The sequence below is a fragment of the Antechinus flavipes genome, chromosome 5 (genome assembly GCF_016432865.1).
Source record: "Antechinus flavipes isolate AdamAnt ecotype Samford, QLD, Australia chromosome 5, AdamAnt_v2, whole genome shotgun sequence".
Taxonomy (NCBI): domain Eukaryota; kingdom Metazoa; phylum Chordata; class Mammalia; order Dasyuromorphia; family Dasyuridae; genus Antechinus; species Antechinus flavipes.
The window spans coordinates 113,317,121-113,344,996 of NC_067402.1; the positions used below are offsets into that span (position 1 = coordinate 113,317,121).

The following is a 27,876-nucleotide window of genomic DNA, read 5'->3' on the forward strand; positions in this document are numbered from 1 at the left end:
AGTAATCTCTCCTAGGTTTCTTTAAGCTCTAGGATTCTGTTTTGGTGGCAAATACATCTCCAACTTAAGAAAGCTGAGGAGTGACTATCACATGAACATCTAGGTGGTGTAGGGGAAATAGCATCATGGGCAAGTGCTCTATCCTCTCTCAGGCTAAATTTTCTCATCTGAAAAATGAGAAAATAATAGCAACTTTTCCCTAGGCTTGACACATGAGAATATGTGTCAAATGCTTTGCAAACCTTAAAGTTCAATATACGTTCATTGTTACTTGATGTGGTTACTGAGATGCTTTGAATTGTCCTTGGATTCTTCATATTGTATATACAACAGGGTCACTTTCTAATATATGTTTTCTGCCAGAAGGAGAAGGAGGAAGAGGCAAAAAAGGAGGAGAAAGAAGAAGAGGAGAAGGACGAGGAAGAGGAGAAAAAAGAAAAGGAGGAAGAAGAGGAGAAGAAGGAGGAAGAGGAGGAGAACAAGAAGAAATGAGGAGGAGGAGGAGGAGAGGAGGAAAAAAAAGGAAGAGGGAGGAAGAGAAGCATGATATAGAAAGAAAACCAGATTTGGAGCAAGAAGATCTGGATTCAAATTCTTTGTCTGCCACTTTCTGCCTAGTCAACCTTAGGCAAGATGCTATAATCAAGTCAACAAAGATGTATTAGGCACTTAGGATGTGTCAAGCATGATGCAAACCATGGAAGGTATAAAGAAAGGGGGGAAGGAGTCCCTTCTCACAAAGACCTCAGTCCAGAGGAGGAGACAACACAGAACAACTGTCTACAAACAAGAGATGCTAGGTGACTTTGACTCTGAAGTCAGGAAAACTCTTCTTGATTTCAAATTTAGCCTTAGACTCCAGCTGTGTGACCCTGTGCAAGTGACTTAACCCTGTTTGCCTCAGTTTTCTCATCTATGACATGAGTGATAGAAGAAATGACAAACCACTCCAGTATCTTTATCAAGAAGACCCCAAAGGGAGTCTCGAAGAGCTAAATATGACTGAAAAACTGAACAACAAATAAGATATATACAAGTTAAACTGAAAATAACAGAAGATAAGATTTTAGCTGGGAATTGGAAAGAAGTCAGGAAGTCATAAGAAGAGATGAAGTGGGAAAATTCCAGGCATGATAAATAGGCAAGAGGGGGGAGAGACAGAGACAGAGACACAGAGCCAGAGGCACAGAGAGACAGAGACAGAGATAGAGATAGAGGCAGAGACAAAGACACAGAGAGAGGGAGAGGGAAGAAGAGAGGGAAAAAGAGACAGACACAGAAATAGATGAGAGACAGAGAGAGTGAGCATAACTAGAGACAGAGACAGAAAAAGACAGCCAGATTTGGGGGAGAGGAGGGAAGAAGGGAGAGAGAGAGAAAGAGAGAAGTGAGAGAGACAGACAGAAAAATAGAGACAGACAGAGAGGGAAGAAAAGAAGGAGGGAGAAAAAGAGGCAGATTGAAATAGAAAGACTAGACAAAGTAATCTCCCTAAAGAGAGAAAGAGAGACAGAGACAGAGACAGAGTCAGATAGAGAGAGACAGGGGAGAGAGGGAGACAGAGAGAAATAGAGACAGAGAAAGGGAGGGAAGGAGGAGAGAAGGAGATAGATAATATATTGATGAGAAATAGATGAAAGATGAGAGATAAGAGATAAGATGAGAAATATAAATAAGAGAATTATAGATAAAAATATAATAGAGGGCTAAATGATAGGTGAGAGACAGATGAGAGACAATAGAGATAGACAATAGCTGAGAGATGATTGATGAGAGATAGATGAAAGATGATAGAGATCGTATAGAGTAAATAAAACATGCATTTATTAAGTGCTTCCTATGTGTCAGGCAGTGTTAAGTGCTAGGACTATAAATACAAGCCAAAAAAACAATAGTCCCTACCCTCAAGGAGCTTACATTCTAACAAGCCATCTAAAAGGCAGCCAAACTCTTCCAGCCTTCTGCACGAAGCCTCTCTGATCTTCCTTGGAGCCAGTATTTCCCTTGGCTGATCACCTCCAGTTATCTTGTCACTGTCTCGTGTGCACAAATTGCTTGTATTCTGTCTCCCCCATTAGAGAGTGAGCTCCTTGAGAGCAAGGACTATTTCTCACTTCTCCTCCTAACCCCAACAGTTAGCACAGTGCCTGCCACATAATAAGTACTGACCAACTTATTGAAAAGGGGGTTGGAGTAGGGGGTGACAAGTCTGAATCAGAACCAGGAGAGAAGGGAGCCAACACCGGCCTAGGCACTTGGTCAGATGGAGCTTCCAGGCAGGGACTTACCCACGGGAGGATGGGACTGACCATGTGGGCTGAGTCATCTTCGAGGTGAGGAAGCATTTGGGACAGAGGTATAAAAGCCCGTAGAGAATTGGGAGGGGAGCTGAGAGAGAGGTGAGGTTACAACTTTCTGGGGGTCCTTTTAAGTCTCAATAAAATGAAAAGTTGGACCCATTAACACCTGAAGCCCCTTTCTTCTCTAAAATCTGTGATCCTATGAAGATTGAAGCTCCAGAAAAAGCCTTCCTCAGACTCATTCTATGCATAGGGTTTCCTGGCTCTCAGCCCAATACTGTGGTCACAGACTACCTGTTGAATGAATGAACTAAAAATCTTTCCAGCTATTGGGTTCAGACGACTCAGCCCAGAATTCTGGGCAGCACGTGCTGCCCAACAAGAGTTCCATGCCATTAGATTCATGAACGAATGACAGGATCTTCTTTGAAGACTGAAAGAACGGATAGCATGCCCTCTGGTGGAAAGTAAATTATCCATTCACTGCATTTGTGACATTTCTTGGTCTGATGGATTTTTAAGTCCCAAGTGAGAATTACCTTCTGAATAAAGCCTTTTATAACATTTGAGGCACTTTCAAAAGCCTTTACTCCATATTTTCCAGTGCCCTCTGTCACTAACCTAGATAAACCAGTGGATAGAATACTAAGCCTCTGGTCAGGAAGTTATTGTTGCTGCTTAGTACTTTTTCAGTTATGTCTGACTCTTTGTGATCCCATTTGGGGTTTTCTTGGCAAAGATATTGGAGTGGTTTGCCTTTTCCTTCTCCAGTTTATTTTACAAATGAGGGAACTGAGGCTAACAAATGAGTAGTAAGTGCCTGAGGCTAGATTTGAACTCAGAGAATCCTACCAGAGATATTTACTGACTAGCGATCCCAGGGTCATTCTGATGATCAAATGATGAGATACTTACTGCAAAGCATATAGTATGGTATCCAATACATAGTAAATAGTAAAATTATATAAGTTAATATTGTTATTATTATTACTCACCTTTGTGGTTAGAACCAGATGCTAGCTTTGTTAGCACATTTTGTAGAAGTAATACTGGACAAAGTATGATTTCAGATAAACCCATCCCTTAGTGCCCACCACTATATGCTTACGAGAATAACTAGCCATAAACTTACTAAAATATAACTCCCCTATCCCCTCAACACATACACACACACACACTCATAAGACATACACACATACGCACACTACAGTGACAACACAGAAAAAATGCCCAGCCTTGTCTGGCGTATATCTATTCCAAATGCATTTAGGATCCATCTGGTCTTAAAATGAATCCCAAGAAAGTTACCCAACACTGAGGTAAGAAACATTTCTTCCATTTTCAACATGAGCTATGATTTTGCGACTGATTTAAAACTTCCATTACGTGGGAGACAAATCCCAGCTCATGGTATGAAAATATAAAAATGTTATCTACTTCTACAATAACACACTGACCCAAAAAGTCAGCAAGGTCATCACTGATGAAACATTGAAATATTCTTTGGAGCACTGGTCAGCTTAAAAGACATAACCTGCTATTTACTTGTCCAAATGTAATGTAGAAACCCATTTTTCATTTGTCCCCAGCCCTAATTCTCAAAAGATAAGATCACTAATAAATCCACAAAATTCTTCTCCAGTTAACAGTGAAATTCAACCACTCCCTTCTTCCCCAACCCTGTAGTTCATTTTGTTTTGTTTTGGTAGGGAGTGAAATCTTGGAAATATCTGTTAAATATAATTGAATGTCAGTCACATTCAGTATCACATTCAACAATGCCAGTCGGGGAGAGAGAGGTAGAAAAGCAGGAGAGAGACAAGATTAGTTCTTCTCCTTCGAGATAATCATTTTTTTGATTGACAAAATTTAAGAGGGAGGAAGCCTTGAAACTATAGCCTGACTGCAAAATATTTAAATTAGCAATGCATCTACCTCGATGAGAGATAGATCTGGCTGCATCTGAGCAGGCTGGCTGAGGAACTAGCTGTAGTCATTTATTCTCCTTATCACAGGATGTTTCACACTCCCTTCTCCCTGAGGTTGCATCAATTTTCTACTAACAAGACTATCTCAAAATTAGGACCCTATCTGGTGCTCCAAAAGATTGAAATAAGTCCTGGAAAGGAGGTAGCAGAATCGGCCTTGTTGTCTCTACAGCAATTGCAAAAAACATAGTTCCAGGCCAGTTCCCCAAAGTCCTCCATTCAGAGAACTGAGATTGTCCTGACTAATCCCTAGAAGTCATAATAGATGAGGTTGCGAGGATGCTGAGGGAGGGAAACAACCAGAGAGAGGTCTTAGACCCTATACCTTGGCATTTGTGCTGTAACCTCTGGCAATGGGGGCAACCCCACTGGGAACAGTGGATACTTACGGTAAAATGAAATACAGACATATCTTCTCCCCATCCTGCACCGCAACTTGAAAGTGAAGTCTGACTCACACTAATTTTTAGTGAAAAAATCCTTGATTGCCTGGGGAAGGAAGGACAGGGATTGTGATAGGAAAATGGACAGATATCCCACACATGTGGATGTAATAGTTACCATTTATAGAGTGTTTTGTGGCATTTTATGGCATTTTACATATATAAATCATTTGACAAAACAATCATTTGTTCCTTACAACATCTCTTGAATTAGGTGCTATTATTAATTCCATTATACAGATAAGGAAATTGAGGTTGACAGAAATTTAAGTGATTTACCTGTGGTCATACCTCTAGTTAAGTATATAAGACAGGATTCGACTCAGGTTTTCCTGACTCCAAGTCCAGAACTCATTTCCTGAGGCTCCTAACTATTTCATGATTCTCAGGAGATTGAGTAAAATGCTTGGGTGCTAGTTTAGAGAAGAAAGCTATCTACCATCTGTTCCCTTCAGGGAGATATTGAAATATGGTGATGGAGGAATCTTAAGAATGAACAAGAAGTTTCCAAACTAAATTTGAGAGAAGGAGGGAAGAGGAGGAGAGTGGGAAGAACCAAAAGGAAAGATAAGTAGATAGATGGAGAAGAGGACACTATCAGTCCTACACATGTGACTTATTAGATCTCCCTTCTTGAGTGAGAGTTCCCAGAATATAATACAAGAAGGGGGCAGTAATCACCCTTATATGCTAGGACGAAGAGCTTGCTTGAATGTAAGCCCCTAGTCATAGTCATATACATATACATGCGTGTATATACATATACATGTGTGTAGGTATAGATGTACGTACACTACATACACACACACACACACACACACACACACACACATATATATATATATATATATATATATATATATATATATATATATGTAATGATCCTTATGGCCCTTCAACTTTCTCCCCTGGTATATAAGGGTCATTACTGCCCCCTCATTGTACTACATCCTATCCTATCCTATAGGTCTGGGATATAGGAGAAATCCTAGATGAATCACCCCATTATGATTATTATATTCACTAAGATATAGTTTGGGAAGAAGAGGTCTTCTGTTAGTCCTGGTTTTGACGTTTCTAAAGGCTGTGGTTAAGATGGAGAGCCACAAGGGAAAACACATTATAAGATAAAGGGCAGAAAAAGCAACACAGCAAGATTTGTTGAGGAGAAACTGTCCCTCACAATATGAGGGACAATCGGGGAAGATGGACTTCAATGAGGTCCTTCTTGACCTATAATAATCAAATAAAGTTTACCAAGCTTTCATTCCATTTTTCTATCACTTTCATTGCAGAGTGAAGGTACTAGTACTGAATCATGTTGGCAGGATGCCTCAAGAATTGGTAACTTAATTGACATTCACTCTCCATTGGGTGAAAAGGGGAGGAAGAGGTTAGCCATTATCTCTGACTTTACTTTAACCAGATCAGCTCAAGGGGTTTGGGCTTCCCTGGCTTAGTTGGGAGGTCCATATAACTGCCCCAACTTTCCAATATATAATAATACCTGATATTATACACAGTTTAAACACTATTCCTATTCAAAGCCTTCTATGATTTGATCCTTTCTAACCTTATCTAGCATTCCTTCCCTTGATAAACCTTATTCTCTAGCCAAACTGGACTATTCCCCCTTGCTTAATATGTCTCTCCCTTTGCCTCTCCTTAGCTTATACTACAGCTATACCTACTTAGCTATACCTAGAATTCTCTTTTTTATCAGTTTCATTTGTCAAAGTTTTTCTACCCTTCAAAGCCCAACTCAGATACCAGTTCCACCATGAAATCCCCCCTGATTCCTCAGCTGGAAATAATTTCTCATAGCAGTTTGTGCCTCTGTTATTACAGTTTTAATATTGTGTTATTATAATTACCTTTTCTTCCCCATTAAACCATTAAGTTCCACAAAGACAAGGTTCATCCTATTCATCTTTAGATACCCCTACAGCAAATTTTAATTAAAGTAAAATGTTTGACCTCCCAAGAGCCACTCAGGACTTTTTCTATCCTGTTTTGGCTCTTGTTCATTCTAGATTTTCTGAGTATTTACAACTGTGCAACTGAAGCCAGTCTGTGCTAGATTCATCCACATGCATAAAGCAGTATTATAATTACATGAGTAAGAGAGGATGTGGACAGAGTTAGAGAGAAGAGTCAAAGAAAGCTCTCCTTTGATAATATACGTATGTGTGTATATATGTTATATCAAGTGATATTATGTATATATTTAACAAATAAGCATAAAAATCCTATCACCAAGAATGTACACCTGATAATTAATTCCTTCTATCCCCACTAGAGGGTAGTACACATCCACTATGATGCTAATGGGAATTTGGGGGTATATATATGTTTGCATAGAGACTAAGAGGTAAGAAAGAGTAAGGTGGATGGAGATAAGAATATGGGAAAATATAGGAAGTAAAACTTTTTTACTTTAGCAAATGGCAATTCTAAATGACACTAATTAGGTGATCAAGAGAATGGGGTTTGTTTACCATAGGGCAAGAGTATACCAGGTGAGCAGAGATTATAGAACAAATTGATCCCCAAGCTTCTAACTGGAATGTTGTCTCATTGATCTCGTCTCCTAAGTGCAATGAACTTATGATTACTCTGGAGTGAATCAGAGCACAAATCATGATGACTAAAAGTAAGTTTTTGCCCATCTCCTTCCCCAAGATGGTGTTTGCTCAATGGGGAAAGAATCTGAAAGAAGCAACAAAGAAATTTAAACCTTGTGGAGAGGTTGTAAGGTAGAAGAATGGGACACAAAGAAGAAAGGGAAGAGGAACCATTTAGATAGGAAGTTCTTCCCAGAGAAGGCAAAATTGGACCCTCTAAGGAATAAGGAACTTCTTGTGTTCTAAGAAACAATGGTGAATATTCACAAATTTTATTGGAAGTGTTGTCATTTATACTGTTTAGAGGAGAAAGAGTTGTAGCAGCTGGCAATTCCTGCTGAAGATGAACAAAGTCACCTTGATATGAACAAGCAGGAGATGTGCTATCTTTATTAGACATGTATCCAGGACATGACGTAAAAAGCTTGAGATCTCCCTGATCTTTGCCTATTTCTGCTGATTCACATGAAACAAAAGGATAATACCAGAAGGAACCTAGAAAAAATTGCTAAGGGTTTTGATTATGAAGCCCTGGGAAAGAAACTGAACGTTTTAGGAGCATAGGTGGTATTTTTCTCATACTATTGCTGCCCGTTCAAGGTAAAGACTTCAAAAAGAGATTAATTTTCTTAATGTAAGAATATAAATCAGATGTCAGAATCTTTGCTGAGACTTGCTAGTATGTAACTCATTGATGGAATATAGCAGCAGAAAAGTATGTTATTCAAAAGGAACAGGTAGTAGAGTAACATTGTACATTAAAGAAGGAATATGAATTAATGAAATGTATCAAGAGGTATAGAAGAGAGCAGTTGAATGAGGATGAATCCACAGAAGGCAGTATGATATGATAAAAAGAGCACACAGCGTTAGCACAGCGCCTGGCACATAGTAAGTGTTTATTCTTTACACCTAAATAGAAAGAGGCAATGGATGATGAATTCGGGTTACATGATGTAATAGTGAGTAAACAACTATTGAAGCTTTCTCTCTGCTAAAAACAGAGCAACTAATCAATTTCTTCCTTTGCCTTACTGATATTTTCATTTTTAAAAAATAGAGGGAATAATTATGGAAACTGTCATTTTGAGCCTCACACCACCATTAATAATAATAACAACAGGAACTTTTCAGGGAAGTAATCCCTCTATCACATTATCAAGTATATGACAAATTCAAGAGAGCATATGAACAGGAAGCTAAACAGTAATCAAACCTTTGGGTAAATATTTGAGTGATCACGAAGACTGGAATCCCTTGGATAGACAGAGGAAAGTCAGACATTTGAGGAGAGATTGTGATCAGCTCAACAATGGATTGGTAGGATTCTGTCTTTAAAATTCTATATTACACTTACTAGACACACAGATCACAGATTCTAGAACTTAAAGTGACATTAGTGATCATGGCACAGTGGACAGAGTGCCAGGCTTATAGTCAGGAAGATTCATATTTCTGAGTTCAAATCTGGCCTGTGTGACTTTGGGCAAGTCATTTTTATTCTGTGTGCTTCAGTTTCCATATCTGTAAAATGAGCTAGAAAGGAAATGGCTAACTACTCCAGTATCTGCCAAGAAAAGGCCAAAATGACCAACAACCAAAAAATTTTAAACCCTCATTTTACATTTGAGGAAATTGAGATAAAAAAAGATAAAAACAGAGAACAATACTTTCACACTTCTCATTGTTTACTCTTGTTCAAATCCTCCCATAAAGGTTCCCTAGAAGATGTACCCCATATACTGGAGCCTTCCTTGACATTGTATGCATAACAATTGAGTATGTAGGCTGCTCATCAGCATTCCTCCCTTTTAGTACTGACTAGCCTGACCCATCTCTTTTTCTGATTATATATCCTTTTTGCAACTTCATCTGCACTAAAGTCATTAGTAATATGTTGTAGCCAGCTCATGCCCAGAAATATGCTACAGCTAATTCACATTGCTCACCACGTACACCTCCACTCACATTCTTCAGAAATTGTGATATTGTATGATTCACAACCTTATAGAACCACTGACAGAATGCCAATAATGAAAGACTGGGACTTTTTTTTAAAGAGAAGCTTGATGTCAACAAAGGAACCGAATAATTTTCCAAAGACAATACAACCTATTGTCTTCCTATTCAATTGCAAACCTATTTTATGTTCATCCACATACATGCAAAAACTGAAGTACTAATTCTTTGGATTGTCAATCTAAACTGCTTATCATGGTCTGAACAATGGGCATTACTCATCCCCTTGGTTTTTTCTTCATAAGAGTTAAGCCAAAGTCCTTAGAATGATTATCTGAGGTTTTAATGCACACAACAAACAAGGGTATCTAAACTACCTATCTCACTCTTTTCTGGGAATATAAAAGTAGATCACAAGTTAGTGATATTTTTCAGATACATTTTGGATAATTAGTTTCATGATTTTATAAGCATTTGGCATTCTTGCATATTTAATATATCTTGAGAATTGATTTTTAAGTGCTTATAAAATTGTATTGCCTCAAGCATAGACCTCTTTTGTCTATGCTAAGCTGAGACCAGCTGTTCTTTTCATCTTTGTTTCATTGGTGCCTTTCCAAATCCTCAAGCAACATATTAATGGCTATCATGTTGGAGTCATTGATAGAGAAAAAGAATTTGAGGTAATTATCACAAAGATTTCTCTTTTTTTATTTGTTCATTGTCTCCCTTCCAATTTTATCCTTAAATTCCTTTGGGATGACTAAAAAGTTGGGTCTTTTTCCAAGCCTTTTCCAAGCTTGTTTTCTGCTCTACTTCTTACTGTTTTATGAGATTATGTTCTTTAAATATTTAATTATTTTCCATAAGATGTCAAATGAACCAGATTAGTTGCTATAGAGTAGAAAGGAGACTAATGTGAGAGATACCATGACAAAAACAACATTTAACAGCTGATTTGAACATGTGAGTAAGAATGAAGAGTCAAGGATATCTCAAATGTTGTACACACAAGTGACAAGGATGATAAAGACAGTCCTTGGCATTAATAGGAAAGGTCAGAAGGAGGTATATTTAGGGGATAAAGATAATTTTGGTTTTGGATATGTGTTTGAGATGCCTAGAGAATACTGGGTTAAAAATATACAATAAGCAACTGCCAATATGAGCCTGAAAATCAAGAGAAAGACTAAGATTAGCTCTGTAGATCTGGGAGTCTTCTCCAAAGAAATGAGCATTGAGCCCACAGGAACTTGTGAAGTTTCCAAGTAGATAGAGTAGAGAGTAAAAAGAGGAATGAGCTCAGGAGAGAACCCGGAGGGGTATCTACAGTTTGTAAGAAAAATGGAGCAGTTAGACAGGCACTGTCACAAAACTCATCCAGGAGGATTAGGAGGGTTGATAACACCAGATGAGCTTGAGAGGTCAAGAAGATAAGATCTGAGAAAAAAGATATTAAATTTGGCAATTAGGAAATGCCTCATAGAATCATATTTCTTGTTTTTGGATGTATAAAAAACAAACTTCCTTATCTTCCCAAGAAAAATGTGTGAGCCATTCCTTTATTTAAATAATTTTTTTTTGTTTTTTTTATGTTTCCATCTGCACTTTGCTATATTCTTCCCAACCATTCCATGGCTGAGGAAAATTTTGAAATTATATCCAGATTTAATAATGATCAATAAATCCAATGAAAAACTATAGCAAGTGACTTCATTCTCACAATAGTGATTTCTACATACTCTCCCCCAAAAAAATCTGCTAAAAACTCACGAGTAATAAGAAATAAGGACGTCACAAGAGCTAGCAGTATTTTAGATAAATAAGCTAACAGACTTCCATAGACAGATCAAATATATTAGAGATAGATCAAATATATGTGATTCTCTTTCCAGTGATAGCAGAAGCCAACTGTCCTTCCGACTAAGTTCCGATGGTCAAGAAGTACTAGCTCAGAAACTAAAAATCAAGTAATGACTAAAAGAGAAGATATCAACAAATGATTTATTTTTAAATCACTATAGATCTGGAGAGCACCAAAAAGAAAAGGAAAATAATAATAAACAATTGTAAAGATATACAATGCAAAAAATGGATTTTCACATGACAACTACCTAAATACCTAAAAAAAAAATGAAGTGAAAATTTTTTTAATGAAATAATAGTTTTACAGGAAAGAATTGGGGAGAATAATTAGCCTAGAAGTGAAAATTGTAGCTCTTATCTAAATAACATATTCTGATAAACTAGAATAAACAAAACAGAAATCAATGACTCCATGAGATAAATTAGAACAAAATTAAAAAAAATAAAAAATAAAAGATAATGTAGGATTTCTGATTAAAAACAACTGACCTGAAAACTATGATTTAAAAAAATCTTATTATATTTCAAGTTATAAATAAAAACTTGCCAAAGAACAAGAGAATCAATAAGCAAAGTGAAGATAAAAAAGAGTCTACTAGTAGCTTTGTGAAATACCAAAAAGAAAAAGTCCATGCATATCATAAGCTAAGTCCAGAACTCTTAAATACACAAGGGAAAATGTGTGTGTAACACACATATACACACATACATACATCCACACACACACAGAAGGAAACAGTTCAAATACCTATGAACCACAAGCCAACATCTCACAAAACCTGGAAGCTTCTACTCTAAATGAAAAGAGATTTTATATTACTATTATTTCTTCCAATTTTTCCTCAATCTTTTTAATTTTTTTCCTTTTTTTACAAGAATCTATTTAATTTATTCAAGGTTATACTACAGTTATACTACTTTGATAACTAATATTCTGCATTGTATTGTGACAGTTCAAAAGATTAAAGAGTCATAATTTTGGGGTAATTTATTCATTTTATTAATAAGACCAGCAGGGTTATTAATAAAAAGATGATCATTTAGCTGTCTCTCTCAGACCAAAGATCTCTTATTTGATTTTCTAAATCCTTTTTGAGCACTTCCATGATCTAAGATCAATTCACATTTTAATTTGAGGCTTTGGATGTAGCAGTTTTGATTTTATTGTCTTCTTCTGAGCTTGTGTTTTGATCTTCCCTGTCACCATAGTTACTCTCTATGGTCAGGAGCTTTTCTTCTTGTTTCTTCATTTTTCCAGCCTATTTCTTGAATTTTAATTTTATATTAAAGTTGAGCTTTGCTCCCAGGATAGAGGGAGCATTGTCCCAAGCTTCAGGGTTTTTGTGAAGTTAGCTCTGGGGACTTCTGTACTTCTGGAGAATTGAAAGAATTATATAAGGAAAACAAAAGATGGGTTGGTTCTATTTTGACAGTTTAAGAGAAGAAAGAAGGAAAAGTAAAAGGAATATTCTGATGTAGAAATGAGGGAAAACTTAATTATTTCTTGTAATGTAAGAAACAAAACAAAAATAAACAAATAAGGAGATTGAGGGAGCAATGGTTAATGCCATCATTAGATCTTTCAAGATATTATAACCTAAGGAGAGGTGTGTATGCAATCTGTGAACAACTCCAAGTACTCTTTTCTGTCCTGAAATTGTGAGCAGGGTCTCCACTCCTTAACTGTCATAAGCTGTGGTGTCTTAGGGCTTCCCCTCATTCTAGGTCTTCAACCCAGATCCAAGTATGGGAAATGCAACAATCCTGTAACTAGTGCCAGCAAAGGGACCCCTGTAATCTCCTTTTGAACAAATATCCAACCCCCTTACCATCTGTGGGCTAAGAGCCCCAGAAGCAGTCCCTATCACTGTTGGTTCATATACTCTCAAGGCGCAAGCATTTGTTGACAGTACTCCACTCTAACGTAACACCTCCCCAGTCTCCCTACTCCTACTCACCCCTGTGAGATTTATCTCTCCTGCCAACCTTCTAAATTGTCTTGTATTAGAAAAATTGTTTCACCCTTCTCTTTGTGGACTCCGCTATTCCAGAATTTGTTTTGAGCTGCCATTTAAAGTTTGAAAGAGAATTTTGCAGAGTTCACTCTGCCTTTTCTCTACCATTTTGTTTTCCTGCCAAAGAGATTTTAAAATACAATATTCTAAAAGGTTTTTTTTTACAAGTATAAACTTTGCAACCAAGAATAATTTTACAAAGCTGATTATGATCTTATGGAGAGGAATGAAAAAGGGGAAGTAGAAGTGGACCTTTTCAGAAGTGTGCTGGTAAATGTTTAATAACCATCTCTCTGCGGGGGGACAGGAATGCAGGACAAACTTTAAAATTTAATCTGCATTATTAACATTTTATCTATCACTGTTTTAAATCCAGAACATCAACAAAAGAATTAAGCCCTGATTTATATCATCCACTTATTTCCAAAATGTAAATGCTCACACTGAAAAATCTAACAATTGACTCTCTTAAAATTGGTAAGAGTTGACTCCAGCACACCCCTGCTTTTAATGGAATGGAGCACTTTCAATCATTTCTGAAAAACAAACAAATAGAGCTGAACAGAAACTTTGAAAGGCAAACACAAGAGCCAAAAGAAAGCCAGAAAGGTAAGCTCATTTAAACAACTGAAAGGGGATGTATGATGATGTAGTACTAACATTCTAAAGAGGGAAGAAACAACTACCTTTCAGAATATTACTGTTTTCAAAGGGTATGGAGAGAATTATATAAGGAAAACAAAGGGTGGGATGGTTCTATTTTTACATTTTAAGAGGAGAAAGAAGCAAAAATAAAAGAAATATTCTGATGTAGAAAGGAGGAAGAACTTAATTATTTATTGTAATTTAAGGAATAGGAGAAAAAAAGAATACAAAAATAGGGAAAGAAATTGGGGGAGCAATGGTTAATGCCATTATCTAATGATAAATCTATTAGACAAAGGAGGTTGGAAAACACACATGTATACACAGTTTGGCAAAGAAAGATGTCAAACTTAACAAGGAAACAAGAATAAATAAGAGGGAATCAAGAAATTCCACTTAAGTGGAAAAGCAATGTTAGGGATGGAATAATTACAAGCAAAAAAAAAAAAAAACCCTTTTTATCCTGAATGAAGGATTAAAAGGAAAGAGAAAACTAGAATCTAAAGGAGTATCCATCAATTGGGGAATGGCTAAACAAGCTATAGTATAGGATTGTGATGAAATTCTACTGTGCTATAAGAAATAATGAGCTCAATGATTTTAAAAAAACATGAAAAGACTTCCACAAAATAATGAAGAGTGAAAGGAGCAGAACCAAGAGAACATTTATATATAGTAACATCATTGTTTTAAGAACAACTTTGAGTGAATAAATCATTTTTTACTATAACAAATATCCTAATTAACTACAAAAGGACATATGAAGAAAGATACTATCTAAATACAGATAAAAAAACTGATAGAAATATTTATAGATATAATTATATATATACTATATATATGTATGTGTATAGATATACCTATACATACATACATACTTATATGTATATATATATGTGTGTGTGTGTGTGTGTGTGTGTGTGTGTGTGTGTGTGTATACACACACCTATTTGTATCCAACAATAACCATCTGGGGGGGAAGAAAAAAGAAAAAAGGAATAAATTTATATGATAACTATTACATATTTAAAAGAAATAACAACAATAACAACTTGTCCAATAGATTTGTTCACATACAATCATCTTTTTATTATACTATGTTATAGAAATGCTTGTTTTATTCTATAATTTAAAAATAAGACAAATGTGAAGATTTCACAAGAGATTATTTCAGAGAATCCACGGTATTATGAATTAATGAAGATTGGATTGAAAGAAACCAGGAAAACATCGTGTAAAAGGATAGCATTGCAAAGAAAAATAGATTTGAAAGACTTAAGAACTCTTATCCATGAAGTTACCAATCATGTCTCCATATAATGAAGTATATTATTCATCTCCTGACAGAGAGGAGAAGGAATAAAGATGAAAAAGAGACAATTTTTTCACATGGCAACTATGTGAATTCATTTTACTTGACAATATTTATTTGATACAAGGGTGCTTTTCCCTCAATCTTTTTTTTAATTGGAGGTTGGAGTTGGAAGGAAGAGTAATACTAAGGCCAAAAAAAGACCATAAATAGATTTTTAAATGAACAGAAAAAAACTTAGAAGGAAACACAAATAATAATTTAGGTACTTGGTGAAATTTATACATATATATAGTCACACATATATATACATTAAAGAAAACAAGCAATATGAAATGAAGAGTTATGGTTTTGTATGTAATCCTTTTTTGTGTTCTGATATGTAACCTTATTTCTTTTTTCTGGCACACTTACTAAACCAATAGATTATGGTGATGCTTTAGATAGTTTACCTAGATTTTTACTAAGTGTTTGATAAAAATATTACTGCTATTTATGTGGAAGACATGGAAGATAGGCAGGATCTTTAATATTAGATGGATTCTGAACTGATTGAATGTTTGGACTCAATAATTACTAATGGTTCAATGTTGGCTTGATTAGCAAAAAGTCTACAGTAGACTGGCCTAGGGTCCCTGCTTAGCCCTTTGGTATTCATCTTTTTACAGTAATTTGCCTTGCCATGATCATTTTCCACACAAAAATGGGAAGAATAACTAACAGATTGAATAACAAAGTCAAACTTTAAAACTAAGGGTCCTTAGCTTTTTGTGGGTGTCACGGATCCATCTTCAGTCTGATGAAGACTACTCAAGATTTTTAAATGCATAAAAATATTATACAGAGGACTATAAAGTAAACCAAAGGTTAATGAAAGTAAACATGTATTTTGTTCCCCCATGCAAGTTCACGTGTTGAAATCTAATTTTGTTCTAAAATGATGTAGATAGAGTTGAATACTAGGTGGAATGCAATAAGATAAAAATTCCAAGTGGTATATAGTATGCTGTACAATAGTGTAAGATTTGGGGGGGAAAATATGGAGTTATATGATATTAAATGCAGGATCATTCATATCTTTTTTATCCAGTCATTATACTTTTAGGATTATATTGTGAGAATGATACTAAAAGATGTTGCGTGGGAAAGAGCTATTTGTATAAAAATGTTGTTAGGGACTACTCATAATAGCAAAAATGCTTGAAGAAGAATTGAACCAATTGCAGTTTAGAACCATAATGGAATATTATAGCTCCATAAAAAATAACAAGTGTGAAGAATACAAAGAAATATATGAATCTTCACTGCAATGTAATGCAAAGTGAAGAAGAAATGAGATTATGTATAGTTACTACAACTAAATAAGAGAATGACAATAGCAACCAAAAAATATTCTTCTATAAAAAATATAAAGAGGAGGAAAAAATTCAGAAAGGAACAAAGAAAATGGTTTCTTGGTTACTTTATTAAATTTAATCTATACTTTTTTCAATGTTTTAAAAATTATTAATGATGGATTTTATTGTTTTTTAAAATGTATTTTGAAAGTTTTTCTTAGTCAATGGCTCCTAAGTTGGTAACAAAAAGACAATTGGGTTGGGACAAACTGGAAAAAACTTTGACTGCCAGGTTAAGAATTCCAGACTTCCAGTTTCAACCTCCAATATGGAATATGGAGGAATTCCAGAATTCCCCTATGACAAACCATCTCCATCTCTTCCCAGAGTCAGAAAAGCTTAGGCTTGGATATTTACACAATGGAAGCATTGTATCTTTCCTTTTCCTCTCTAAAATATTGTCTCTTGATGTCCTAAAAGATGTAGTATATCAGATCTTTCCATCAGTCTTGCGTGTGTATGTGTGTGTGCATATGTAGTTTTGTGTTTTTTTCCAGCTGTAAAAAATGAAAGGAAAAAAAAAATACAAGATTTACCCCTCAAAGTTGCAACTTGGATAGAACTTTATAACTTTAAATTCAGCAGCAGCACCAGGATTCAAACAGTTAAAGAAACTAAAGATGACAAAAGGCTTCAAGGTTCTTTAATCCATTTGCCTGGCAAGGAATACTTTGCAGAATTGATGCTTTTTAGTTCTTCAAAAATAATTTACTTGTATCACAGAAGAGCAGGATCCTTGTCACCCATATCCTCTAAACCAGAAGATAAGTACGCAATGCGATAGCACAGTTAAGAGAATAAAGCATTGGTGCTGCACTAGCTAAGGGACCATAGCTCTTTTAATATCTTTCATCCTCAGTTTTATCATCTATAAAATGAGGATAATAATACCTATAATATGGATCTCATAGTATGAGAGAAAATCAAATGTAAAAAGGGGGCAGTTAACAGACATATTTGTGTGACTGGCTTTGTAGTAATGACCGAACTCTGTCTTAGGCATATGCTAACTCTATGACCATGGACAGCGTCAGACAACTTCTCAATTCCCAGGAATCTCTTTAAGGCAGGGGTTTTTAACCCGGAATTTAAAAAAAAAAAAACTTTTTAAAAAAATATATTTGGGTAATTCAATAAAATTGGCTCCCTTTATAAGTCTATATATTTTATGCATTTAAAAACATTATTTTATGAAAGGGTTTATAGGCTTCACAAAACTAAAGGGGTTCATGACACTAAAAAATGCTTTAAAATCCCTTCTAAGACTGTTACAAACAGAAAAGTTTTTACATCGAGTGAAATCATTTCTGGATTGTGTTTGTAACATATGTTATGAAGGGGCTTTATAAATATTAGGGTATTACATAAATGCCAGAAATTATTACAAATGACCTAGAATTAATACCTATTGCCTTCTCATTGAATGCCATGTATCCAAATGTATTTCTCACTATTTGCCAATACATGCTCTGCTCTAGCAAGATCATTCTTGTTACTACTGTCCTTATCCTATAACTGCTTCCTTATATATTACTCTATTTTCTAATTGTCTATACCACACAATTTTGCACTATGCTGTCAATATATATTATGATATAGTGGAAAGATTTGAATCAGAAGTACTGAATTCCAGTTTTGGTTCTGCTACTTCCTAGCTATATGACTGTGAGTGTCAAAATTCTGTGAGCCTCAGATGCCTTCTCATCTGTGCACTCTATCTCACAGGATGGTTACAAGGAAAGTACTTTTTTTTAAAAAAAAATTATTTAAGTTACACATGTAAAAATTCCTTTTTATATATTTTCCTATGAGTTATGTTGGGAGAGAAAAATCAGAACAAAAGGGAAAAAGCACAAGAAAGGAAGAAAATAACAGAAGAAAAAAGTGTAAACAATGTGCTTTGATCTGCATTCAATCTCTATAGTTTTCTTTCTGGATAGTGATGGTATTTTCTAACCAAAGTTTATTGGAATTGCCTTGGATCACTGAGTGTTGAGAAGATCTAAGTCTATCATAGTTGATCTTTACATAATATTTGTACTGTACAAATATTGTACTTGTACAATGTTTTCCTGGTTCTGCTTGCTTCACTCAGCCTCAGTTAATGTAAGTCTTTTTAGGCTTCTCTGAAATCAACCTACTTGTCATTTCTTGTAGAACAATAATATTCTAATACTGTCATATACCATAACTTATTTATCCATTCCCTTAATAATAGGCATCCACTCATGGAAATTACTTTTAATGGTAAAATACAATAGATGCTCAGTAAGGATATGTCTTAGGCAACTAGATAGTGCAGTGGATACAGCACTGGCCCTGGAACAGGATGACCTGAGTTCAAATGTGGTCTTGGACACTAATTGTGTAATTCTGGCCAAGTCACTTGTTTGCCTCAGTTTCCTCATTTATAAAATGAACTGGAGAAGGAAATGGCAAACCACTCCAGCATCTTCATCAAGAAAATTCCAAATGGGATCACAAAGACTCAGAAATAACTAAACAAGAACAGTATGTATCCTGTCCAATCTTCTGATTTCTGTCTTCACTACATCTCTCCTACAATGTCCTCTTTCTATATTTCCAAAGCCAGCACTATAATTCAGGTCTCTATCACCTCTCTCTTAAACTGTTGCAGTAACCTTCTATCTGCCTTCCTGTCTGCCTTCCTCCCTCAAACTTTTACCCATACCAATCCTCCATCCAGTTGCTGATATTACCTGCCATCCCAGGTCCTTTGGGGCCATCTGGACCTAGATTCTAGGTGAAATTGTAATTATAGAAATTAAGGAAGCCTTTTTGGCTGACTTTGGGAATTAAAGCAAAAAATATTGGGGAACAATTAAAACAATATAGTTAGACATAATTGTAGCCAGTTAATAAGGACATGAGATTTCCCAAAGAATGAGTTCTAAATTTTCTGCCTAGTTCTGGAAGGATTTCTTTTGAGTTATTCTCTGAAGTAAGAATAAAAAACAATTTGATAAAGTGTTTATAATTCTCTCCTTTTGGGATTATACATATGAATCCTAAATTACATTCTATAAGGGAAGAAAGAATAAAATTTCAATATACAAAAAGACCAAAATGGGGCAAAGAGATCTTGGTTATCAATACAGCTTTGTATAAATGTGTCTATAATAAGATTTTGAATTCATTCTCTCAATCCACAGAAGCACTAGCAGGTTGAATCCCCAAAGTCTGGCTGACTACTCCCTCTCAGGATCTAGGGATATCCCTAAAGGATTGGAATTGTTTGTCTAATGCTATCAGCTTGAACTCTCATTCCAAAGCGCTCCCTTCATATCAGTCAGTTAAAATATCAATATTATTTTTAAGCAACTAACATTAATTAGCTTTAGGAAGTGATATTTACTGAAAAGATAGAGCAAGGATAAATTAAAATACATCCCTCTCAAACCAGGGTCCTCTCATCTTATTCCTTAGGAAGAATGGGTTTAGACCCAAAGTAGTTGTTATGAACATTCAACTGAACAAATTTTGTGGTTGTTTAAACATTTCAGTCATATTTCATTCTTCACGATGCCATTTTGAGATTTTCTTGGCAAAGATACTGGAGTGATTTGTCATTTCCTTTTCTGGCTCATTTTACGGATGAATAAACTGAGGCAAACAGGATTAAGTGCTTTACCCGGAGTCATACAGCTAGTAAATGCCTAAGGCCAGAGTTGAACACATAAATTCGAGAGTCTTTCTGATTTCAAGCCCAGTGTTCTTGCTGTATCACCTAATTTACTCCTAGGTATAGCAAAGCTACTATGCAAGTGATTTCATTACTGCAAGATATTATGTAGGGATTAATGAAGCTGATCCACTGCTCCATAGGGTCAAGGCTAAGCTGCCAGTAACTCAGGTGTGAATTCTCATTTCTGGATTTCAGGTGTCACCTTTGACTTTTTGAAATTCACAAAGTCATAGTCTTGTTCATTCCATCTCAATATTCCTTCACTTAAAGCAATAAAATGGACACAAGGACAAAAACAACAGCAATCAGGCTTTCCTAAGATATATTGAAGGTGCTGGGAATGCATAAAATATTAGTCCTGGAGTCAGGAAGACTCACCTTACCGAGTTCAAATCTTAACTCACACTTACTAGTTGTGTGATTCCAGACAAGTCATTTAATCCTGTCTGCCTCAGTTTCCTCATCTGAAAGTGAGCTGAAGAAGGAAATGGCAAACCACTCTAGTATCTCTGTTAAGAAAACCCTTAACGGGATTGCAAAGAGTTGGATACAACTGAAAAAATGACTTAACAAAATATGTATGTGTAATGTCATAAAAATTACAAAGTAGACATTATGAAATTATGTGGTTGTGTTAATTTAGTTGCAGTTTAAGTCTTGTTGTACCCTGTGTCTCTCTAGCCACAAGTGGGATATTGCAACCTATTCTGAGTATAAGAGATACTTTGGAAAAAAACATTGACAAATCAGAGTGTGACCGGTGATGGTGAAATATATATATCCCTAATAGATAGATAGATATAGATATATATCTTTAATATATGTATAGCTGAAGACAGTTTATACTTTTGTCTCCAAATCTAAGACTAAAAGAAATTAAATAGGGGTAAATTGAGAGTCAAAAATGGAAAATATTCAAAATATTTTGAAAAAATTAAAGCTGTCTAAAAATGAAATAAGAGGTGTAGAGTGGGTAACAAGTTTTCCTGCCATAGGATTTTCTTTTGGTTTCCTACACAGGATCTAGCATAGGTGGTCATTCAAGATTTAATTAAGTTTCTGAAGAGCATCAAACATATAGAGATATTATGGTCTAAAATGTATACATGTGCACACACATATACACATACAAGTTTTCCAGACTCTAGGCCTAGCATTCTATTCATTGCCCTAACTAGCTGGCTCCAAGAAAGTTTAAAGGGATCAAGATTTTTTGAGGGAGTAATGCTAATTGTTTTAATCTTACACAGAGAAAACTGAGTGTCAGAGAAGGAAAAAAAAAAACTTGGGTGTAGTGGAAAAGGAGGAACTAGAGGTCAGATGTCATCTTTTGCTTTGTGATACAAAGAGCAAAGCATTACTTGGAACCTAAAATAGAGATTGCTAACCCTTCCCATATCCATTTCATGTTGCCACTGCTTACTTTCATCTCTATGTATCTTGGTTTTCTCTCAACCCAATTTCATTTTAGCTCCCAGAACAGCCCTGCTTGGATTCTAATTAGCCAAAATCAATATAACCTCCTGGTGGATGCTGTCCAATGTGCTAAATTTGAAGATGTTTTCTTCAAAAGACAGTTTCCTGGAATTTGGTAATTGCTAAAGACTAGCCTTAGGAATCTAAAGTCATAAAAATCTTTGAGTGCAGAACAGTGGGGCAATCTTTTCCTAGAGCTTTCCTTATTCTTTTTGTTTTTCTGAGAAAAAAAATCACAGAAATCCATATTTCTTTTCCATTCCCACATTTATGTGGGACATAAAGTCCCACAGACTTTATGAATAAATTATGTTACAGCTAGTTCCCAATTAGTGCAAAGAATAATCCCATAAAGTAGTCACATGTTTGTGAATTCACATGTATTTGAAGTTATAATTATGTAAAATACAGTTACTGGGTCCAGTCCAATGAAAATATGCAGTGCAAATTCAAAATAATATGATCACTTCACAAGATTCTTTATTTGCACTTATTTGACCTAACTGGACACTCAATGCATTTTATACTCTTAAACTGCTATAGTATTATTAAACTAATAAATTCTTTTAAGAATGGTAAGGATACTAAATGAAAAAAAAATTGTATTTATTCTTTAAAAAAAGTTTTTTGAAAATGACTTTGACATTTCAAAAAATGTCTATCTTAAGACTGTAGGAAGCTATTGTGGAATGATGGACTAAATGGCAGTTGGACCTTTTGTGAGGTGGTTTGAAAGATGTCCATTGATCAAACAAGAGTGAGGTCTTTCTGAAGATCATATCCTATCCTGAAATGTATCCCAGACAGATGATGGAGTTAAGGTATCCAATATAGAAGGTCCAGGAAGAAGAAACAGGGACCAAAACAACAACAACAACAACAAAAACAAGACTTAGAAAAGTCTGTCACATTGGCCCAAGTCAAAGACTTCATTAATGCCCGATGACAGTTCTACAGACCATTCTTGTTTTCAAACACCTCTATAAATCCCACACACCTGTGCAGTAGGAGCCAGACAATCTCAAATAGGACTTGGCAATGCTGGCATTTTTCTATCATAAATTGGGTCATGTGGTTCTGCCACTTTGATTGTCTCCTTCACTACTTTTAAAATGTTCAAGGATATCAACAATCAATAGTCCATGCTGACATCTTCCCTTCCCTGTGTGTCCTTACCTACCATGCTATCCAAGCTTGGATAGTACTCAGAGGTGAAGCATCATGAGGGAAGGGGAGGAAGGACTGTGGTTGATTTTAACTATTTTCCTAACATAAAAAATAATTATGCAAGGAAAATAACAAGCGAGTCCACCTATCACTTTGGCAATTACTGATACAGCCGTCTCCACTCTTTTCGCCTCCTACAGTGATGTGTATGATGAATGGATGAGAATAACATCTCTGATGATACATGGATCTTTGAAGGAGAAAAGACAGAGTGAGGGACAATGGCAGCTGGAGGATACAGCCCAATATCCATGCTTGTCCCACTGTTGCTGGCTCCAGGATGCCATTGCCCATAGGACCCTTTACAAAGTGGCCCTTCCAGTGAAAGGGAAAAGGAGACTTTTAAAGATAGGCAGGTCTTTGCCGAATAAAATTTGCAAAGCTTTATGTTCTTCCATTCCCTCTTGTATCTGCAACCATTAGAATTACAAAAAGGTTCCACAGCATCCTCTACTCTCACTGTGAAATACAACAATCTGTATCATGTTCCTGTCTTATTAGGACTTGGCAAGTCTTTTAAAGGACCCTGAATCTTGGGTTGGCTCTACCAAGATCCGGTACTGAGAGGCTGAAGAGGAAGGAATGGGGACTTCAGCTTGAGATAGATGGGGGAAAGAGTTGTTTTCCCTGTGAAAAAAGAGGATGCTGAGCACACATTGTGTTTACTAGTTATGCTATTATGTTGCCTTCCATTTATAAAACTTTGCTTATGTCAATATGTGTGTGTGTATGACTATATATACATATATACACACATACACATATATATTCTTAACACTTATGATGGCTAGATGATTCATGAAAGTAAAACAGAAGATAGCCATTATTTCAAATTATTTCTCTATTAATTAATTTTACAATATATGCATATTAGGCAAGCAAAAACTATCTAAAAAAGATTAAATACATGGGTAAAGACAAAGTAAATACAGTGTCTTTATCAATAGCAAAATTATTTTCATTGCATCTTGTACATTTATCATTAAGTCATCTAAATCATTTAAGTTTTCATTTAGCAATAATGGCGTCTCAGATAAACCTTATTGGCTACAATGCTGCCCCTGCACAAAACTATTTAAATACAATATACTAAATGCTATTGCAAAAACAATAAAGCAGGTAGCTATGAATAATGAAATATGAACCATTTCTGCCCTTATTCAGAGTAAATTAACTCATTAAAAGTTTTGTCTTAGGGGATACTTTTTAAAAATCTTAATTTTCCCCCAATTACATGTAAAAAAACAATTTTAGCATATTTTTAAAATTTTGAGACCCAATTTCCTTCCCTTCCCTTCCTCCTCACATTGAGAAAGGAAGCAATCTGACATATATATGTGTAATCAAGCAAAACACATTTTCATGTCATTCTATGAAATACCAAAAAAAAAAAAAAAAAAAAAAAAAAACCTCAAGAAAAATAAAAGAAAAAGTGCCTTTGATCTGCCTTTAGACTCTGCCAATTCTTTCTCTGGAAATGAACATCACCTTTCATCATGAGTCCTACAGAATTGCTTCCGATCATTGTATTATTGCTGAGAGTAGCTAAGTTATTCACTATTGATAATCATACAATATCATTGTTACTATATAAAATGGTTTCCTGATTCTGCTCATTTCACTTTCGCATCAGTTCATGTAAGTCTTTTTATGTTTTTTTTTCCTGAGAGAATCTGATTATCATTTCTTAAAACACAATAATATTATGTCACAATCATATACAACAATTTATTCAGTTATTCCCCAATTAATGGATATCCTTTCAATTTCCAAATCTTTGCCACCACTAAAAGAATTACTATAAATATTTTTGTACATACCACATAGATCCTTTTTGTTTCTTTTTTCTTTTTTGGATATAGACTAGTAGTATTGTTTGATCAAAGGGTATGAATAGTTTATAGTTCTTTGGACATTGTTCCAAATTGCTCTCCAAAATGGTTGAGTCAGTATACAATACAATAGTGCTTTAGTGTTTTAAGTTTTCCCACATCTCCAACATTTGTTATTTTCCTTTTTAGTCATATTAATCAATCTGACATGTATGAACTAGTAACTCAGTTGTTTTAATTTGAGTTTCTTTTATCAATAGTGATTTAGAGCATTTTTTCATATGACACTCCATGTAAAACAAATTTTTTTTCACAGTAATGATTACCATCTATGCATATATCTCCATCCTATGTTCCTTATTTATTCTACTTTCTCCATCTTTTTACCCTATTCATTCTCAAAAGTGTTTTGCTTCTATTACCTCCCCCAAATTGCCCTCTCTTCTATCAGCTCTCCCCTTCTCTTATCCCCTTTCCTTCTTACTTTCCTATATGATAAAAGATTTCTACAGCCAATTCCACGAAAGTAAGGTTCATACCCTCTCTTGCCCCTCCCTCATTTTCCTCTACACTGTAAAATCTCTTTCAGGCTTCTTATTTGTCAGATTTTTTGTCTCTCTCTCCTTCCAGTTCATTCTTCTTTCTGACTAGGAAATTTGACTTTAAAATACAAGATGCAAAAAAATATAAAAAGGTAAACAGAAAAGAAAAATCATCAGAAATTCTTCAAAGTCTTCTATTTCATTGAACAGACATTTTTTCTGGATAGATGATACTTGGTTGTAATCCTAGTTCTTTTGCCTCCCAGAATATCATATCCCAAGCCCTCTAATCTTTTAGTATAGAGACCACTTAATCTTGTGTTATCCTGACACTGGTCCCACAATATCTGAATTGCTTCTTTTTGGCTTCTTTCAGTATTTTTTCCTTGACCTTATAATTCTGGAATTTGGCTACAATATTTCTTGGAATTTCTTTTTGAGATCTCTTTCAGGACATAAATTGGTGGATTATTTCCATTTCTACTTTACACTCTAGTTCTAGAATATCAGGGCAGTTTTCCTTGATAATTTCTTGAAAGATAATGTCCAGATTCTTTTTTTGATCATGACTTTCAGGCAATCCAATAATTCTTAAATTATCCCTCCTGGATCTGTTTTCCAGGCCAGTTATTTTTCCAATGAGATAGTTCATATTTTCTTCTAAATTGTTTTCATTCTTTTTATTTTGTTTGATTGGTTTTTGATGTCTCATAAAATTATTAGCTTCCACTCCTCAATTCTAACTTGTAAGGAATTATTTTCTTCAATGAGCTTTTGCACTTCCTTTTCCATTTGGTCAGTTCTACTTTTTAAGGAATTTTTCTCTTAAGGGAATTTTTGTATATTAATTATAAATATACTTGTATATCCTTTTTCAGTTGGCCTATTTTTAAAGTGTTATCTTCTTCAGTATTTTGGTGCCTCTTTACCAAGCTGTTAACTCTTTTATCATGATTTTCTTGCATTGCTCTCATTTCTCTTTCCAATTTTTCCTCTACCTCTATTACTTGATTTTTAAAATCCTTTTTGAGCTCTTTTATACCCTGAGATAAATTCATATTTTTTCTCTGAAGCTTTGGATGCAGGAATTTTGACTTTGTTGTTTTCTTTTGAGTTATGTGTTTTGGATCTTTTTTATCTTCATAACTTTCTCTGGTCACAATGTTTTTTTTCTATTGTTTGCTCATTTTTTAGCCTATTTCTTGATTTTTAACTCTATGCTAAAATAGGGTTCTGCTAAAGTGTGGTTCTGCTTCCCAACAGACAACTTCACTGTTAACTGACTCTACTTTCCTAACATTATATAGAAAAACCACATACAAGACATAAAAATCTAAATAGAAATAACATAAACGTATCTTAAAGTGTAAACAAGAACTATTTATGGACCAGAATGGATCACTGTATAAATTCTTTTTCTGGGTATTAATATTCTATTAATTAGGTTAGTAAATAATAAATTGATGGTCAGTGGTTTCAGTAACCAAAGACAAAAGTATGAGGATCACTGAATGGTTAAATACCTTTGAAAAAGAGTTGCTCCTGACAAGGTCAAAATCAACCATAATTGGTTAACAATTAATTAGTGGGTGGAATATGTAAATTTTAGAATAAGGTAGACAAAAGCTAGAAGTCTGGTTAATTGTCAACTCCTTCTCCTTGTCACCTTCTCCTTAGGTTCCATCTCTTTAGGTTGTTGAAAGTCCACAATGTCAAGTTCTCTCATAGGAACTGCATTTTAATGTGATTCTTCATCTAATATATTAAGTTCAGCAATGGCCTCATCAAAAATTGGCTTTACAACAGAACAAGTTTTCTCTAAAGAGTTCAGTATTTCATTAAAAAAAAAACTCAGAGAAATTCAGAGTCAGAGACAGTCTTAGAGGATACAATGACTGCACCTTTTCTTTGCTGCTTTTAAATGCTTCTTGATATGGTGGTTGTCATCATCACCAGCAGCAAACTCAACTAAATAATGATAGAAGTTTCCTTTCATTTTCAAATAGAAAACTTTGCTTTCTGTTTTGAAGCATTAGGAATTAAAAACTTCTCCAAGAGAGACAATACATCATTGCAGATATCTCTTAATTCTGTCTCAGTTTTCTCTCTGTATTCTTAGGCCATCTGTTGTTTTTTCTTAGCATTTCCTGCCTTTTGCTCAAATTTGAAACAACCTTCCAAAATGATTTCTGAGTTCTTGTGATATTTTTGAACAGAGAAAAAATTCCTGTCCTCATTGAACAACTCAACTCCTTGCTCTGTTATAGACTTTATTCAAGCTGCCCTGTCATCATATCTCTCAGCATACTCAACTAATTTGGCCTTCTGCACTACCCCATTTTTAACCATGACAGAGTATTTTGAGCCTGCAATGCTAGGAGCAGACAAATGGAGTTTCAGTGATCTCTGGGCATCAGCAATGACTTACTATGGTGTTAACTAATTTAAATAAAATTTGCTCAACTATGATTTTGTCTGGGAATGACTAAGAAAAAACTTCTTATAAAGGAAAAACCATGGCCAGTAAGAATGGGGAGAAGGGGA

The 27,876-nt window shown here is 35.0% G+C and overlaps 2 pseudogenes; both read right to left on the reverse strand.

Moving 5' to 3' along the window:
- Positions 1-23,950: 23,950 nt before the first annotated feature.
- On the reverse strand, positions 23,951-24,031 carry LOC127539536 (uncharacterized; annotated as a pseudogene).
- Positions 24,032-26,994: 2,963 nt separating this feature from the next.
- LOC127538614 (14-3-3 protein zeta/delta-like) lies at positions 26,995-27,681 on the reverse strand (annotated as a pseudogene).
- Positions 27,682-27,876: the final 195 nt, after the last annotated feature.